The sequence below is a fragment of the Erythrolamprus reginae genome, chromosome Z, assembly GCF_031021105.1.
Source record: "Erythrolamprus reginae isolate rEryReg1 chromosome Z, rEryReg1.hap1, whole genome shotgun sequence".
Lineage (NCBI taxonomy): Eukaryota > Metazoa > Chordata > Lepidosauria > Squamata > Dipsadidae > Erythrolamprus > Erythrolamprus reginae.
In genome coordinates, this window is record NC_091963.1 from 98,896,799 (window position 1) to 98,915,956 (window position 19,158).

A 19,158-nucleotide genomic window follows, 5' to 3' on the forward strand; every position below is an offset into this window, starting at 1 on the left:
TAGATGGTACACTGTATTGTTTGAATGTATTTTGAGAGAAAAATTTTAAAACATTTACACTCCCCCCAAAAAGTCCTTCCTTCCTCCATTCCTCCATTCATTTCATTCTTCCTTCCTTCCTTCCTTGTTCCCTCCCTCCTTCCTTTCCACTTCTCTCTCTCCCCCCCCCCCCCCCCAGAATTGAGGACCTGACTGAAGCCTATATGCTTCAATCTGAAAATGTAACATTTTTATAAAGATTCGGGATGGAAAACTTTAATTTTGGTCCCCAGCACTTTGGGATATATTGGATGTTGTATAATTTTATTCTTTTATGTTGCCTTTTTATAGGTTTTCTAGCTCAACCCAGTTGACTACACTGCCTTCACCAAGAAGACACTTTAAAAGTCAACAGTTCCACACTCCGAGGACTTGAACATGCACCAAAGGAAAATTCTACTTTCAAAAGATGTGTGCAGGGAAAAAACCAGGTATGAACATTTCCGTGATCCCATACTTTACATGGGAGAAAAGGCACCACTTCTTATTGTACTATTTTTAGCTTAGCTTAACATCCTAGCTCTGTAAAAACATTTTTAGAAGAATAATTGTGCAATTATCTGTATGTAAAGGCATTATTTAAATATTTAAAACACTTTGCAAAGTGTTCTTTAAAGCAAGTGTATCAGAAAAGCGATAATTTCCTGAAAATTATTTCTTTACAATGTTTTTATTCTGCCTTAATGCTACATCTCTCCCTAGAACCCATCACTTAGAAGTGGGTTTCTTCCAATTCTTTAGAACTGTTAGTAAACTGCCAATGACATCACGCGGGCGCCGATTTCTTGGATTTTTTTAATTGCTGAGGGGAGCATGCACACACGTGCATAATCCTGAGCAAACTGGCAGTAAAACAATCCAGAACCCACTCCTGCCATCACTTAAACAATTTCATCTAATGGGATCCAAGAGAAGTGCTTCTCTTTTGCCATGCCTGTCTTATGGAACAGTTTGAAATGTGGATGACTGATTCTGCTGCCTATTGCGGGGTTTTAAAATGCAAATTTTCTCTTGGCACTAAGTCTGGAGATTTTGTATCCAGCTGCATTGTTCTTGATTGGATGAAGTTGGCCATGATATGCTTTATTAGTTTTAATGTATGTTTTGTTATTGTCAGATGCAAAGTATCTGGAGCATACATACATTAAGTTACAATTCAGAAGATTATTGTTGAAGCCTATACTCAAGAATCTAGTCAATTAAAAGCTCAGTACTAAATTGACACCAAATAATGCTGAGCTGAATTCAAGAGGGGTTGGATGTAAACCATTTATGGGAATGTAATGACTCTAGGCTGACGTTTAGCTCCACCCCCTAGCTCTGGATGCATCTTCTCTTGCAGTTGTTATATGTAATTTCCATTTGTGTGAGCTGCCCTAAATTACTTCCTGATTGGGTAGCTATATAAACTATTTGAATACATGAAGTGTACAACTTTAAAACATCTTTTGCATAATTTAAAAAGTTGCTTTTAAGCTTTAGAACCTTTGAAGACTAATTTTTTTTTCTTTTGAAGACTCCAAACAAAAAACACTCAATGTTCAGAATATGGAGGATGTAATAATTGAGAGGAAAGTTTTGTTATTTAGATCATGGTGCTGAGTATGTTAATCTTTATATAGCAAGTGCATTGTTTGGACCATCAGTCGTGGAGTCAGTTACACGCCCACAGGGGCTTATGCAAGCCAGCCAAGGATCTTCCAATCTGTAACATTTTAAAAAAGGTTTGATGTCACTCCATTAATAAACACAGATTTTGTGCCTCTTCTCAGAAATCCCTCACATGGGCATGATAATAACATCATATAAAGGTCATCTCCTAGGAAAGCCATTGTGGGAAATAAATAAATAAGTTGCATCCCATCCATCTTTGATATCTAATAATTGAGGAGGTAGAAACACCTGGGATTGTTTTTTTCTTCCTTTCCCTGAGAATTGGTTTTAGACGATGGCCATATTTTGAACAGTTTATAAAATTCTCGTCACTTACACCTCATGAGGTTGCATCATTGCTGGAGACTACACACACACAAAATGGAGCATACTTTCTTTGAAGAAATGTGTCCTAGCTTAGCAGCCTATATTGAACTATGAATGTATTGAACTATGAGGATTACTAATTGGGATTCTGGGAGTTGTAATTAACCAGAGAGAACTGGGGTGTGGAAGACAGTATGGCTTAGGAAATTATCACTGAAAGAAAAGGCATTTGTTAGAGAGCATCAAATGGATAGGGAAAATGCTTCAGAGGTCTTCATTAGCACTTAGCATTTGGTTAGCAAATGGCATAGATACTGTGGCGTGTCTAAAGCTAGTTTAGAATGGAATTTTTTACAATGGATCCTGGTTGCCCCAGGAATTGGTGTCCCTTTGTTTAAGTCAGCTGCTAGCTCCTAGCCTTTTCATTCTTCACATGGAGGTTCCCCTAAATCCCACTTTTCTGGTCTGTCTTGGTAAACACCAATGTCTTCATATGTATTAGTTCAACTGTCAGCCCCTGTTGAAGAAGAAAAATGGAACCAGCCAATGAAAGGAAAGTGTGTTAGCCAGGGCAAAAAACTACATAATAATAATAATAAAATAATAATAATAACAACAACAACAATAACAACAACAACATCAGAGTTGGAAGGGACCTTGGAGATCTTCTAGTCCAACCTCATGTTTAGGCAGGAAACCCCACACTACTTCAGACAGATGATTATTTAACATCTGCTTAAAAACCTCCAGTGTTTGGGGCAGGAGTAGAACATGCTCTCCAACTCAATTTTGTTCTTTCTGCATGCCAGTAAAAGAATTGCCCAATGTATGTCCTACAGAGATATAAAAGAAATCATTAATGATACAAAAGGCCCCATACAGCCTAAGTGTCTGGGGGGCCCCTCCCTTCTTCCTTCCTTCCTTCCTTCCTTCCTTCCTTCCTTCCTTCCTTCCTTCCTTCCTTCCCTTTTTCTTTCTTTTTTCTCTTTTGGTTTTTTTCCCTTCCTTCCTTCCTTCCTTCCTCTTTCTTTCTTTCCTTTTTTCTCTTCTTTTTCTTTTCCCTCCCTCCTCCCTCCCTCCTTCCTTCCTTCCTTCCCTTTTAAATTTTCAAACTGTCTTCTTCATATTCCTGGCTGAGGAATTCTGAAAGCTGCAGTCAACTGTCTTCAGCCATTGTCCAGCCCTGTGCTATGGACCCCTCCCTCCACCCCCTGAAGAGGCCGGGGGCTTCTTTCCAAAGCCAGTGGCAGTGATGCCAGAACCCCCTTCCCTGGGGATGGGAGCGGGGGGGGGCTCCACTGGTCTCCCTCAACAAGACCTTCCGCAACACATCAGCCCTGCTGGGCAGGCCTCTTAGCCCCACCAAAGAAATGGGGGTTAAGGAAGACCCCCACCCCCCACCTTGCCCCAAACACTGGCACTCTGCATAACCCATGCGGGGGCTTTGGCTTCCCCTCTGCAGAACAGAAGCTGGGGACCTCTCCCTCCACATACACCGGGATCCCTATGGCCCATCCGAGGGCTGGCAAAATAGGTGTGCCCCCCCACCTGCTTTTCTATCTCTCTCTCTCTCTCTCTCTCTCTCTCTTCCTCTCTTTTTGTCTCTCTTTCTCTCTCTACTTTTCTTTCTTTTTCTCTTTTTCTCTCCCTTTCTCTCTCTTTTTCTCTCCCTTTCTCTCTCTTTCTCTTTATATCTCTTTCTCTCTTTTTTCTCTCTCCCAACCTCTCTCTTTCTCTTTCTATCTCTTTCTCTCCCTCCCTCTCTCTTTCACTTTCTCTACCTCTTTCTCTCCCTCTCTCTCCTTCTCTCTTTCTTTCTCTTTCTCTTTCTCTCCCTCCCCCTCTCTCTTTCTCTTCCTCTTTTTATCTCTCTTTCTCTCTTTTTTCTCTTTTTTCTCCCTTTCTCTCTTTCTCTCTCTCTTTCTCTCCCCCTCTCTTTGTCTCTTTCTATCTCTTTCTCTCCCTCTCTCTATCTTTCTCTTTTTATCTCTCTCTTTCTCTTTCTCTCTCTCTCTTTCTCCCCCTTCTCTCTGAAGTGGGGAGGGCCGGGTTGGCACCAAGGGAGCTCGAGACGGGGTGCAAAAGCAAACTACTCTGCCGGCCCGGGCCCACATCGGAAGGAAGGAAGGAATGGTAAAAGGGGCGATCAAGAGAGGAATGGGTGAATGAATGGACAGAGGGTGGGAAGGAAGGAAGGAAAGAGGGAAGGGACAGGAACAGAGGAAGGGTGCAAAGAAAGCAAGGAAAGGTGTGAAAGGGGAGAGTAAGAGAAGAAGGAGTGAAAGAAGGGAATGAGGGAGGAAACAAGGGAGGAAGGAGAAGGAAAGCAAGAAATGGAGGGAAGGAAGGAAGGAAAGAAAGAAAGAAAGAAAGGGGGAAGGGACAGGAACAGAGGAAGGAAGCAAGGAAACTTATGAAAGGGGAGAGTAAGAGAGGAAGGACTGAAGGAAGGGAGGGAGGGAAGAAGGTAAGAAGGAGAAAGAAAAGAAGAAATAGAGGAAGGGAAGGTAAAAGAGAGAAAGAAAAAGAGCAAGAAAGAAAGCAAGAAAGAGAGAAAGAAAGAATGAAAGAGAAATAAAAATAGAGAGGGGGGATGAAAGAAATGGAAGGAGGGAAGGAAGGAGAGAAAGCAAGAGAAAGAAAGAAAGCAAGAGAAAGAAAAAAGAATGAGAGAGCAAGAGAGCAAAAGAAAGAGAGAAAGAAAGAAAGAAAGGCAACTTCAAAGAAAGGCTCACTGAGCATCTCTCACTCTCTCTCTCTTTCTATCCCTCTTTCTTTCTCTCTCTTCCTTTCTATCTCTCCTCTTCCTTTCTCTCTCCTCTCTCTCTCCCTCTCTTTCTACCCTCCTTTCTCTTCCTTCCTTCTCTCCCTCCCTCCCCTCCCCTCCCTCCCTCCTTCCTTCCTCTCCATTTCTCTTTCCCTCCCTCTCTTTCCCTTTTCTTTCTTTTGGTCCACTTCTCTCTCTCTCCGCTTCTCCACTTGCCTCCCTCTCGCGCCTCGCCCTTCCCACCCGGCCACCCGCGCGCGCTTACCAGCAGCAGGAATTCAAGCAAGCCCAAAAGAAGCCATTGGCTCCGGGCGGCGTTCATGGCCCCCCCGAACCCCCGGCCCAGCACTTCCGGAAGCCGAAAGGCGCGGCTCTCTTGCCCTTGCAATCCTCGGGGGGACACAAGGCCGGCGGAGAAGCTGGCCGGGCTCAGCCCTCTCCCGGCTTCCCCAATTCCGCTTCTCCAACAGCGCGGCTTGGCTTCCAGAGGGCTGAGCCAACCCCGCGGTCTTTCCTCCTTCCGCGGCTGCCATCGGGGCTCCCTGCCTCCCTGCCGGCCTCCCTGCCTTCTTTTCTCGTTGGGGGTGGGAAGAAGGTGCGGGCTGCAGAGGCAGAGTTTGTCTCAATCGGAGTTGGGGAGTTTTTGGCGGGCACCGGGCCCGGGCCCCCCCATTTTCCAATTTGGCCGGGGCCCGGGACGCCGCTCCCCGTAATACCCGTCTATCGGCGGCCCTGTTCTTGACTAGTGGACTGTGCAGTCAGAAGTCAAGAATGAAAGAAGCTGACAGTAATGAACTAGATCTATAATGAAACAATTTTCCAAAAAAAAATTGTTCCCAGTTGTTAAGTGCGTTTTTCTGATTGTTTGTACCTTAAATGAATAGAAAAAAGTTATTATTCCCTGTAAACTTTGCTTTTGTGGTCAGCACAGTGATATTTTGAAATTGGTCTATTTTTAAGGATATTCGCAATATTTCAAGATACTTAAGAAGTTTCTGGAATTGTGAGAACTATCAAGAAGTTTCTAGAACTGTCCAGAATTATCTAGTACTATACTTTCTGGGACTGTACAGAATTGTAGGTAGCTGTATAACTACAGTTATATAGGGCCACTATAGCCTTTCCTGAGAGACGGAGAGACAGAATCTAATTGATTGCGATTGCATAGTAAGTGGGCAATGGCCATCACAGACAAAGGTGAATTGACCTAGACAGACAGATGTGAATTCAATATCTATGATAACAACAATATTCACACTTCACCCCACACCCATTAGAGGAGGAACTTAGGAATGTAAATGTATATATTGTGTTTTACTCTGGTACCGGGTGATCAATTTTCCTCTGCTGAATCCTCAGTACACTCTTGTACTTTAATATTGCATGGAATAAAGACCATTTTTATCAAGTTTGGACAGACATCCTTTTTCCTTACAGTACACAGCAACTTAGTCAATTTAGATGGCATCAAGAGGTTGCATACATCCAGCAGATGCATTTTGCTACATATGTGGCCAGTTTATAAAGACAAGAGCAGATGTGGAAGCATCTGCTAAGATGTGTGAGGCCTACAAAGCATACTTTGGCATGCCTGTTGGTGACCAAGACAAGCCATGGGCTCCACATTTCACATGTAAGCACTGCAAGAAAATTCTTGAAGGTAAGTGGATAAATGCTACTCTCTTAAATAGCAGATTAACTGTGTTAATATTGTAAATATCACTAGTCATTAGTGTGAAATAGGCCTAAATCAAATTCTCAATCCAAATTTTATTTTGTTTGCTTATAGGTTGGTATAGGGGAGAGAAGAGAGCCATGCATTTTGCTATCCCAAGAATTTGGCGTGAACCAACTGATCACTCACCAAATTGCTACTTCTGCATGGTGGACCCTTCCAAGCGTTGCACTGGCAAAAATGCACCACCTATAACGTATCCTGACATTCCTTCATCTATTGCCCCAGTACCACACTGCCCTGAACTTCCTGTACCAACACCTCCAGACAGAGCTACACCACCTTCAAAAAAAAGCAGCAGGTCAGACACCGAGGAAGACGTTGAAGATCACGATTTCTCTTCATATGCAGATGAGGCGCGGAAGCCATACTACCCTAACCAAAAAGACCTCAACGATCTGATCAGATACCTTGGTCTCACCAAGTCCAACACTCAGCTTCTGACATCAAGGCTCAAACAATGGAACTTATTATATGAAAGCGTCCAAGTCACAGACCAGAGGAAGCGTCACCAAGTTTTTTCCATCTTCTTCAGTCATCAAGATGGACTGTGATTCTGCAACAATGTGGCTGGTCTATTCGAGGCTATAGGTATCACCTGTAACCCGAATGAGTGGCGCCTCTTCATAGACAGCTCATGCAAGATCCTCAAAGCCGTGCTGCTTCACAATGGGAACAAGTATTCGTCTCTTCCTGTAGCTCATTCAGTGCACCTGAAAGAGGAATACACCAGTGTCAAGATGTTGCTAGGTGCCTTGAAATAAGACGAGTACGGCTGGGAAGTTATCGGAGATTTCAAAATGGTGTCATTCCTGATGGGCCTCCAAGGTGGTTTTACTAAGTATCCTTGCTTTATTTGCATTTGGGACATCCGGGATTCTGAAGCACACTACCACAGGCAGGACTGACCTCAGCAGACAGAGTTCACTGTGGGGAAGAACAATGTAAAGTGAGAGCTACTGGTGGACCCACGCAAGGTGCTGATGCCACCACTACACATCAAGTTGGGGAATCATAAAACAATTTGTCAGGGCTCTAGATAAGGAGTTGAGAGCTTTCAATTACCTCCAAGACCTTTTCTCTAAGCTGTCTGAAGCAAAGATCAAAGCTGGTGTCTTCGTCGGACCACAAATCAAGAAGATCATAGAGTGCAGTGAATTTCCCAAGAAGCTGAATAGGAAGGAGAGCAGCTTGGAACAGTTTTGTCACAGTGGTTCGCGGCTTCCTAGGCAATCATAAAGATGAAAACTATGTACAACTGGTTCAGACTCTGATAAAGAACTATGCTGCAATGGGCTGCAGGATGTCACTCAAAATCCATATCCTTGATGCTCATCTTGATAAGTTCAAAGAGAACATGGGAGCTTATTCAGAGGAGCAAGGTGAGCGCTTTCACCAGGACCTTATGAACTTTGAATGCCATTACCAGGGACAATATAACGAAAACATGATGGGCAACTATATCTGGGGATTGATTCGTGAAACTGATTTGCAGTATAGTCGTAAATCTCAGAAAACCGCACACTTCTGAACAGTTTTTGGTAATCTGTTTAAATTTGCAATGCATATTTAGAGCCGGGGTGGTGCAGCAGGTAGAGTGCTGTACTGCAGGCCACTGAAGCTGACTTGTAGACCTGAAGGTCAGCAGTTCAAATCTCATCACCGGCTCAAGGTTGACTCAGCCTTCCATCCTTCCGAGGTGGGTAAAATGAGGACCCGGATTGTGGGGGCAATAGCCTAGCTCTGTTAAAAAAGTGCTATTGCTAACATGTTATAAGCCGCCCTGAGTCTAAGGAGAAGGGCAGCATAAAAATTGAATAAATAAATAAATAAATAAATATCGTGTTCTTAGTCTGACTGTATAAATGAGAAGATGCAAAATCATCTGTTTCTATAGTAAAAATGCATAATTTTCATTGCTGTGGTCACAAAAGCGAAGTTTATGATGAATGTAAGCAATTTTTGATTTGTTTTAGACATAAGCATCTGGAATATAACACTTAAAAGCTGGGAACAAAATTTGTGTTACATATAATTCATCCAAGACATAATTATTTGTTTAATCTGGCAATGGCTCCCCAGAGTTCCAGATAGGGTTTTTCCAAGCCCCTCCCGGAGAAGAGGGGAATTGCACATTTCTGCATATGAATGAAAGACTTCCTCATGGCTGGCTACAGTTCTCTGGCCTGAAGATGACAGACAAACATAGAATATGAAGATAAATACATATATTTTTATGTGGTTAAGACTAAGAATCCCTCACTCTGTTGCTTACCTTGTAAGTATGTACCTCCTCAGAGGCATCCATTCTGTCACCCTAAAGTGATATAGAGATATATAAAAATAGTAAGGTCTGGTTTTGAAATATTTGAGATTGTTTCTGAAGTACATTTGATTATGGGCAAAATGAAGAAAACGCTCTGTTCACTATCAGCTTTGTAAGGTCCTCTTACCCTATTTTCGCGCTTAAGCCTTGTGTTCATACTTTTCAAAAGCATATATGTGTCAAGCTTGAATTTGATTGGTGTGTGTGTTCAAATCCTATTGCATTTTGACATGCATTCAGTTTGGAGCTGAAGGGAGATGGAGCCTCCAGCCATAAAAAGATTCCTAAAAAGAGTCAGCCACATTCTGTCTCCAGTGGCTGACTGCATTCTGAGTGCTTCCCTTTCACCCAGGAGGCCAGCACTCAAGTCCTCATAGCCATGTCCAGGGAACAGAGTTGAGGCAGCAGGTTGGCCTCTCATTGGCTCCAGGGTGGCCCCATGGGTCACTTCTAACAGGTGAGACCATATTCCAGCCCAAATGACTGCCACCAGGTTGTAGAATAGATCAGTGCTGCACCCGCACAAGAGCTTCCATGCCATCTTACCGACCTGTCCGCGAGGCTTCCCTTTCTTTGGGACTGGCCCCTCTGTGTAGGAAAACCTGCCACTGGCAGTGCTGCCAGTCTTTCCCCTCCCCTCATCCCTGAGCATGAAGGAAGGAGATAGGAATGGGAAGGAGGGGAGGGAGGGAGGGAAGGGAAGCTGACATTGGAACATCATCTTTCAGCTGTGGCAAGGAGGGTGTTTGCACAGGTTCGCCTGGTGCACCAGTTGCGGCCCTATTTGGACAGGGAGTCATTGCTCACAGTCGCTTATGCCCTCATCACCTCAAGGTTCAACTACTGCAATGCTCTCTACATGGGGCTACCTTTGAAAAGTGTTCGGAAACTTCAGATCGTGCAGAATGCGGCCGCGAGACCTATTGTGGGGTTACCTAGGTTTGCCCACTTCTCTCCAACACTCCGTGGCTTGCATTGGCTGCCGATCAGTTTCCGGTCAAAATTCAAAATGTTGGTAATGACCAATAAAGCCCTACATGGCATCGGACCAGAATATCTCCAGGACCGTCTTCTGCCGCACAAATCCCAGTGGCCAATCAGGTCCCACAGAGTTGGCCTTCTCCGGGTCCCGTCAACTAAACAATGTCATCTGGCGGGCCCCAGGGGAAGAGCCTTTTCTGTGGCGGTCCTGGCCTTCTGGAATCAACTCCCCGCAGAGATCAGAACTGCCACCACCCTCCCTGCCTTTCATAAATTGCTTAAGACCCACCTATATCGCCAGGCATGGGGGAATTGAGACATCTCCCCCAGGCTTATAGAGTTTATGTATGGTATGTTTCTGTTGTATGCTTTTTTAAATGACGGGTTTTTAGATACTTTCTTTTAATATTAGATTTGTTACATTGTATATTGTTATTATTATTGTTGTGAGTCGCCCCGAGTCTGCGGAGAGGGGTGGCATACAAATCTAATAAATAAATAAAATAAGAAGAAGGAAGTCATGGGTAGGCAGCAGTGGAGCAACTTCAGTCCATCCCTCAGCAAGCCACCATGTTCCAACGGCCCAAGTTCGACATGGTGAAACCCAGCTCCAGGTGAGGCAGCTGCAAGGATGGTTTTTCACAAGGGGCTCCATAGTCCGCTTGCCAGCTTGGCCCCGCAGCCCTGCCTTTCGTTCGAACTGCTGCTGCCTCTGCATGGAAATGGAATGGGACCTTCAGTGGCAAGCAGAAGCCATGCTTCTTCTGCCTACCAGCGTGTGACGGGTGATAGGCAATCACAGGGGCTTTGGAGCTGTATGGGGGACATGGCAGGTAAAGTGGTTGCATGCAAGTCTTCGGAGAGGGGCGGCATACAAATCTAATAAATTGAATTGAATGCAGCTTTTTGGCATTGTGATGAATGGAAGCAGAACTGTACTTTTGGCATCAGACATAGAGTCAGTCCAGAAATAGAGGCAATGGGGTTGAGGGTAAACAAAAAGGGCAGGGTTTTTCTTTTAACATGGCAGAGGTTCCAGGTAGAGCTGGCAACAGGCAGGTAGCAATGGGCAGAGGCTTCCTATTTTGACCCTTCCTGTCATTGTCTCGGTTATCTTCCCCCATGTATCACCATGCTATGACATTGTGGAGGAAAAGAATGGGAGAGATAAGAGAAGCTGGGATGGGAGTTTCTTGTCGCCTTCCATGGGGCTGGGTGCAGGAGCTGGGGGGAAAGGGCATGGTGTGATTGGTAACAGGTTGGGGGGGGAGAATGTCCAGTCCACAATCTCTTGAGCACAAACCATTGAAGTAGTAATAGGTGAAAAAGAATTAAGCATTCCAAAAAAGGGGAAGGGAGGGAGGGAGGAAGGAAGGAAGATGGGGATGAGAAGGCAGGAAAGAGAGAAGGGAGAGAGGGAAGAAAGAAGGGGCTTATGAGAGGGAGGGAGGTTCTGAGGAAAGTCCTGCCTTAGCACTTGGTCACCAGCAACCCTGATGCTCTTTCGCCATCCCTTTGCCCCCTGTTCTCCTGGTGGCCTCCCATTCTAGAACCGAGAATGCTTTGGTTACAAAACTAGGTGTCCTTGCAAGGAGGGAGAGTAGGCTTCCCTCTGACCCACACACTTTCCCCTCTCATGCACACCATGAGCAACCTGGCCAAGGTGAGTGAGCACAGCAGCAGTAGCATTGAGGAAGATGTAAGCTCAGCCAGGAGGTCCCTCAAGAAAGTGGGGCTTGGCTGGGCTTAACTGTGAGGTCCTGGTGCCCTGGGAGTTTGAGAGCTGGTCTGGCTGCTTGTCCTCTCCTGCCTTGGTCTCCTGGAAGCCTGCACCACTGTCTGGAGTCATGGCCTGAGAGGGACAATGGCGCTTCTCTGATGGATAAAGGTTTGGCACTCACCCTGGTCTCACCTTCCTCCACTGAAGAATAGATTCCCCCAGCTCTGCCTGGGTCAAAACAGGTGCCCTCCCTCCCCCGAGAGTGTCAGAGTCACACTCGGAAGCTTACAGGAACTTTAGATGTTGAGAGCGATGTTGAGCTGGCCATACTCCCTTGGAAATCTGGAGCTAATGACAATCCTGATGCAACTCTCAATGAAATCAAGTTTGATACCCCTGCACTAGGCCATGTGTTAAGTCCCAAGGAGAAAAGAAAGGACACAGGCCAAGCCACTGAGAATTTTTCTCTTTATTCAGAAATAACCAGAACTGGAACAACAGGAAGAAACTGAACAACTAGAACAAACTGAATAACCGAGGCCACGCCTGGTAGCAATATATACTCCGCTGCCAGCCAATAGCATGTCTGGATTTTCCTGCCTGGAAACCCAGGAGGTAGCACTATGGGTAATAAGGACTTTAGCCCAATACAATTGCAGTTGCTCCAGATGACAGAATAGTTTGAAATGTGTTTAAGCCTCGTGATAAGGGTAACAATAAAAACTGGAAAATGTATTTAATAATACAATACTATATACAATAATATGCAGTTCTCTGGATAAGTAGGATTAGTCTTCTTCTTCCTCCTCTTCTTCTTCTTCCTCCTCTGAAGTTCTGTAGATATAAAAAGAATAAAAAATGATATTACAATGTGCTTACAAAACTATATATTCTTATAAGTCTGTTCAACTTTTGTCAAGCTATTATTGTTATAATAGATCCAGTACGCTTATTGTCAAGTTTTTCTAATGTAATATCCATATATTGAGGTGCCATTATTTTTCTGAGAAGAGCAAGAATTTCAGTATTTCAGAGCTCCATTTGAACAATATTATCACAGCCAGTTGCTCTAAGAGAAAAGGACTCTGTAACCACCTACAGAATCTTCTCACAATAGCTACTTTGGGTCCGGCAGCCTCACTTTCTATCTATGGTAAGGATAGGGAAAGGGAGAAGGGAAGTTTTAAAATGAGTAGTAAGTTTCCAGAGGCCCCATATTGGCCTTCTAACAAGACTGAGGAAATGCTGTGTTCTGCCTTCTTCTTCTTCTTCTTCTTCTTCTTCTTCTTCTTCTTCTTCTTCTTCTTCTTCTTCTTCTTCTTCTTCTTCTTCTTCCTCTTCCTCTTCCTCTTCCTCTTCTTCCTCTTCCTCTTCTTCTTCTTCCTCTTCTTCTTCCTCCTCCTCCTCCTCCTTTTTGACATGTTTGAAATTAATTAATAAATGTTAAATAAATGTTATAAGCCACCTGGAATTACCTATATGTGAGTCGGGAAATTGTATATAGTTTATTTAATAAATAAATGAAATGCATGACTATTTCTATCTCCCTGTAATCAAGAATCTTTCAATAGGAGGAATACAATGGGTACAACTAAAAAAGCCGGGTATCACTTATTCCTAGTAAACCAATGTTTGGGATGATTCTTATCGTGGCATCCAAATGTGAATGTATTTAGGATTAAAACACGCTATATTCCCTGGGGTTCATCTCTGAATTGGTTATACAGATCAGGAAGTGTATTCTTGTATCAAAAGCGGAATTGTAACAGGCAGAACACAATATTATCTTGCCTACTGAGATATTTTAGGGAGTCCTTTGAGTTTCTGTTTGTTTTTCACTTCCTACCTTTTTTCAACAATTCTGGAATCTTTTTCTTTATTTTGCAAACTCATCCTCATCCTGCACCTTTGCAGTACTTTCTGTCCTGAGTAGTACAGCTAATTACTAGTATGCAGTATTGCAGGCTAACTCTGCACACAGCCAAATGTTATGCCCTGACCGGCACGAGGTTGACTTTCCTTTCCTCCCCTCTAAGGTTGGTATTGCCGCCATATTGTTGGGGGCATTATTCTGACTCTATAAATAGCTCAGAGAGTGCTGTGAAGCACTTTCCCATTGTACACAAGTCTAAGTGCTTTTGCTTTTGCTAATTCTGTTGCAAGGTGCTAGCTTCTTCGACAGAAAGCAACATCTGACTTCTAAATCTGCATTTCCAGATTCTGTTAAACCAAGCTAATAAGAAAACATCGTTAAAATTTAAAACCTACATGGGAAAATATGACCCCTCCAAAATGAATATATTAAGACAATGTGGAATTCATGTGCAAATTCTTATATTTGCTGCCATGAATTGCAATGTTGCTAGGCTAGATTTTTCCAAAAGGACATATATTTTCTCTGAGGAGATTTGGATCTCACAAGCATAGAAAACCACTAAAATAATTGAAGCTTGAAGCTAATTTTTCATATTCACTAATTATACTTTTGCTTTGTATAGACTGTATTCTAGCAAAAAAGCCACACAAAAGAAAACTTAGGAAAGAAACCTCCATTCTTTCTTTATATTTTATATTTTTAGAGAGGAATGAGTTTTATTTTTTATATTTTAGACTAGATTTCATGCTATTTTAATTATATAGTATTCTAGCAGTGGAATTATTAATTTACAAAGCACTTCCATTTCTAAAAAGAGCCATTTGTCCATAGGTTACTGCAGGTATTCTGTTCTGTTCTGTTCTATGACTATTAAGAGTAAATATAGGATCCAATTTAAATACAACTGCCAAAGAAAAATGAAAAAGCCTCCAATCTGTTAGAATCGGATAGATAGAAAAATGATTAGAAATTACATCCACATGTATGCAACAGAAATATACAATGAATATACACTGAAAGGAGCATCTGCTCCCTGTTGTAATAGGGGTTTGGTATTCCAGAACAGGAAAAGATAAAAGGTTTTTGCTCTTTTCTAGTTTTTCTCCTTTCTTTTCCTATTTCCTACTAGAACTTTTTCTTTCTACTGTTGAACAGTGAAATAAAATGATGAGATGCTTTTCACATTAAATATCTTATCATGCATTCTGAATCACTTCAAAAATTCTTAAAATACTCCTGACTTGCACACTGAAGCTTCTTACGTTTTCTTTGAAGTAGCTTCAGTTCCTTCTTCTTCTTCTTCAGCTCTGGTTAAAAGAAAAATTAAAAGCAAAATTTTAAGTATTGTTCTGGCAGCCATTGAATATTTTATCTTCACCTGGTCAGCTTGCCTTAGTCACTTATCTGTTCGTTTATTTATTGGGATTTAATTTAATTGCCACCCATCTTCTTCCTAAGCAACTCTGGGAGGCTTACAGCATAAAAGATAAATATTTCTAAGATTATCTATATTATAGATAAATCATAGGGAAATAGGGAACAGGATGCTTGGTGAGGAAGGAGAGGTTGGATTGCCTCTTAATTCATCAGCCATCTCTAGTGTGATGCTGTCTGTTGTTGGGGCCCCAAGCCATCTGGAAGAGTCAAGTCTTCAAGTCTAACCTTATGGAAGGTCAAAAGGGTGGGAGATTTTATTTATTTATTGATTTATTTATTGGATTTATATGCCGCCCCTCTCCGCAGACTCGGGGCGGCTAACAACAATAAAACAGTATATAATAATAATCCAATACTAAAAAGTAAAAAACCCATTATTATTATAAAAACCAAACATACATACAGACATACCATGCATAAAATTGTAAAGGCCTAGGGGGAAAGAGTATCTCAATTCCTCCATGCCTGGCAGCAGAGGTGGGTTTTAAGCAGCTTACGAAAGGCAAGATGATCTTACCTCAAGGGTAAATTATCCCAAATATTTTCTAGAGCCAATCCACTCATGTCACCAGAGGAGGCAAGCTTCAGGCTCCGCCAGTCAAGGAATTGTGGATGCCAAAGTCCAGGAGCCACAGCAGAGAAGGCCCTTCTTCTGAACTCCGGCATCCACAATTCCTTGACTGACAGAGCCTGAAGCTTGCCTCCTCTGCTGACATGAGTGGAGTGGGACTTGGCAATATTTGGCATGAGCCATTGCTTTTTACCGAGACTGAGCTTTGTAAAGAGCAATGGCTCGTGCCAAAAATTTCCTAGGCCCAAGACAATTGCTGAGTTTAATATTGTTACCAGTTATTCAAGTCCTAGATTGGTAATAGCATTGTAAAGGGTTGAGTGCATGGGTTCAATTGTACATTCATTTAGGGTCCAGTTGATATGAGGTAGGTTGAGGTCGCCAAGAAAAATGAGAGGGTGTGGGTAGGAGGTTCCCATGTTAGTAGTGAGGTTAACTTGTTTGCATGATGTCGTAACCAGGGGCTCTATAACATACTAGGAAGTGAAGTGTAGTATTTAAGGTCAATTCACAGGTGATGGTTTCTTGAAGATTGAGATCATGTCTAACTTGGATTTTTTTTAGGTTTAGTGTTTTTACAGTTAATTTTTCAAGGTAGGGATGCTGTGGGCGAACCTTTTCTATGTATTCAGTGATTTCCTCAGAGTGAGAGGTTTTGTGCTTTTGCTTGTTGGGCTCTGGAGAGACTCTAGTGCTATAGTAGAACTCATCTGCTCTCTTGCTGGCCAGGTTTCAGCTGTGCTAGGCTCCCGGGAGAATCTGGCTTGGGGGAAGACTTAGGCTGGGTGTTACAGGATCCCTTCCTGGTCAGGACTCAGCTGGTCATCGGCTGTTCGCATGCTGGACTTTGGGGAGATTCTAGTGTTGGGGAAGATCACGGTTGGATCCCTTTCTGGGGAGAGCTCAGCTGGTCTTCAGCTGGTTGCACCTTGGATTCCGGGGAGATTCTAGCACTGGGGCAGATCGCGGTTGGGTGACATGGGGATCTGAGGTGGGATCATTTTGGGGGGGGGTGCTCTGTTCTCTCTGCGTTGTGGCCTCAGATTCAGATTTCCACCACTCTTAGAATCTGAAATGTGTTCAACTACTATAAACGGACCCTTTATTGTTCCAGATTATTTCATACTATTACAGTACAGGAGGAAATAGGCTATTACAATTTTCCATGCAATGTATTTTATATTTAGTTTATATATGTAAAGGTTTTTAGGTGTATAGAGTTGTTAATTTTAATAACAGTGAAGCTGCAATAGTAACAGTATATATGTTGTTTTAAACAAAATCATTATTTAGAAATCACTTGGAGGGCAAAAGTTCTAAGTTAAAGAAGAGCCCTTACAGACTCTACTACTCACTCAGTCTTTGGTGAGGCTTCACTCGTGGCTGTTTCTTTTTCGGATCTGATAAAGAAGAGTTTTAACAGAACAGACGTTAAAAAGAATTCTGCTGCAGCTAAGATTGCCTCCTTCCCAGGAAATATCTTGGAGGGAAAAAAGTATAAGTTAAATAACAATCCCTGAGTTACTCTACTACTCACTCAGGCATTGGTGAGGTTTCACTTGCGGGCATCTCTTTTTCAGTCCTGACAAAGAAGAGAAAGGTATTTTAACAGAAAAGAAATTAAAAAGAGCTCTGCTACAACTGAGATTGCGTCCTTCCTATGGACACATGATCCTAGGAAGGATAGTGGCTCATTTATTTTCAAACTTCTTAAAATGCAAGGGAGTTTTAGACTGGATTTTCTCAACCTCAAGAACTTTAGGATGTTAATGTTAAACATGGCTGGCTAGGGAATTTTTGAGAAACATGATGTAAGATAAATTGTCCTCTGCAACATGGCCATCGTGAGCTCCAATCTATTAGATAATATTTTTCTCGTATTTTTAAAACCAAATATTGCTCCATCCCAATTTGCTTGCCTTCAGATAGAGCTAGGAATTTCAACTGACATTTCTTAATATAGTAACTATGAAACACAATCCGTTTATATAAATATGATTAAGAAATTCAATAGCAATAGCACTATACTGTTTCACCATGTTTTACAGCTCTCTGTAAGAGGTTTATAGAGTCAGAATATTGCTCCCAACAATCTGAATCCCCATTTTACTGACACTGGAAGCCTGAGTCTTGAGACAGGATTGAGCAGTTGAGCTAGCCTGCAATACCACATTCCAACCACTGTGTCACCACAGCTCTTTTATAAACTGAATTAATTAGAATCTATGAATGAATCTACCTTCAAGTAGGAATACTATCACACACATATAATTCTACAGATACTCACAGTTTTTTTGAACTGGCCTTTTTAACAGGCTCTGGAGCTGGTGCTGACGCTGGCGCTGGAGCTGGCTCTGGCTCTGGAGCTGGAGCTGGTGCTGGAGCTGGTGCTGGTGGTGGAGATGGAGATGGAGATTGAGATTCAGTTTCTAATGATGAGGGTGGCAATATCTGCCTAGAAAGATAAAGCAGGAACAAATCAATCCAAGTTTAAATGGTTCATAAGGAACAAAGTTGTGGCCTTTTGTTTCCTTATGTCAATCCAGCATTTCACAATTTTTCTAAAGGTAGCAACAATTGTGTAGTTGCTCATAAGCACCCTAAGATGGTTTTGCTGTAAAACCCAAAGTCTCACTTTTATTGAATTTGAAGTCTAGCTTTTCCAAAATGTCTGAGCAAATTCTTCTGCCTTTTTCCAAGCCTTTGATTCTTATATTCATTTATCTAGCTTATATACTCTCATTGCCATTGCCTCCTTCCCAAAGAGTGGCTGATGAAAGGACACCCTACTGGCTTAATGCCCAAAGTGAAACTAGAACTCATCATCTCCTGGTTTCTAACCTGGTACCTAAACCACTGCAATAACTGAGTCTTTATCAATTGTAGTGTTTCTAAGATATTAATTGAATTATATCTCCACTTTTGGATTACTAAAATATGAGAAAAATAGTTACATTTGAAAATTAAAATACATTATTGCAGAATATAAGTCTAATATACATACACAGTCTAATATGTATTCGGTATATATTGAAAATTTAAAAATTCAACGAAATACCATAAGTATTCTTCCAATGTTTAGAAATCTGCTCAGTTATTCAATTGCGCATTCTAAAGTTTTCTAATAATTTCATTTCAATAAAAATGCAAATTTTAAACAGGGAAACGTAAGTATTAGTTTTGTAGTATATGTGGTAACTCACGTTATTTTCACAGAAAGGAGCTCAGGGATTTCTGGAGATCTGATAAAGAGCAGAAATTACAGAGTTTGTTGTTCGACAATAAGATCTATTTTTTGTGTGCAACTTGTATGATTTGTTATTCATGTACAGTTTTTGTACATGACAGTTGTATACAAACCTATATTCAAAACGATATTACATACATGGGTTCTGCAGTGGTGTATGCCCATGTTTAGAGAAAATAGCCATTGTGAGAAAAGCTAACTGGGGTCCCTAGCAAACTGCAGAAGCAGTATATGAAGAGAAGACCCAAATTTTGCAGTTAATAAGGGCAACATCTGCAATTGCATATATTTTTCATTCTTGCAGATATGTTGTGGCTCAGCAGTGTGTTGCTCCCAGTTGGGATAAGTTGTTAGAACCAGTAGCAGCGGGAGGCTCTGCTTACTCATCCAGGATGCTTTGCGCATGCACAGAAGCATCATGTGTGCGAACCATTAGTAAAATCATTTACAACCCACCACTCTTGTGGCTTTTTTCAATG

The 19,158-nt window shown here is 42.2% G+C and overlaps 1 long non-coding RNA gene across 1 annotated transcript in view; it reads right to left on the reverse strand.

Annotated features, from left to right (window-relative positions):
• LOC139154526 (uncharacterized) overlaps window positions 1–17,779 on the reverse strand; it is a 185,837-nt gene extending 168,058 nt beyond the window's left edge. Inside the window, exons 1-2 of the long non-coding RNA XR_011556922.1 lie at window positions 17,720–17,779; window positions 16,970–17,014 (exon numbers count right to left, since the gene is read on the reverse strand). This is a non-coding gene — a long non-coding RNA (uncharacterized lncRNA). The remainder of the gene's footprint in view (window positions 1–16,969; window positions 17,015–17,719) is intronic.
• Window positions 17,780–19,158: the final 1,379 nt, after the last annotated feature.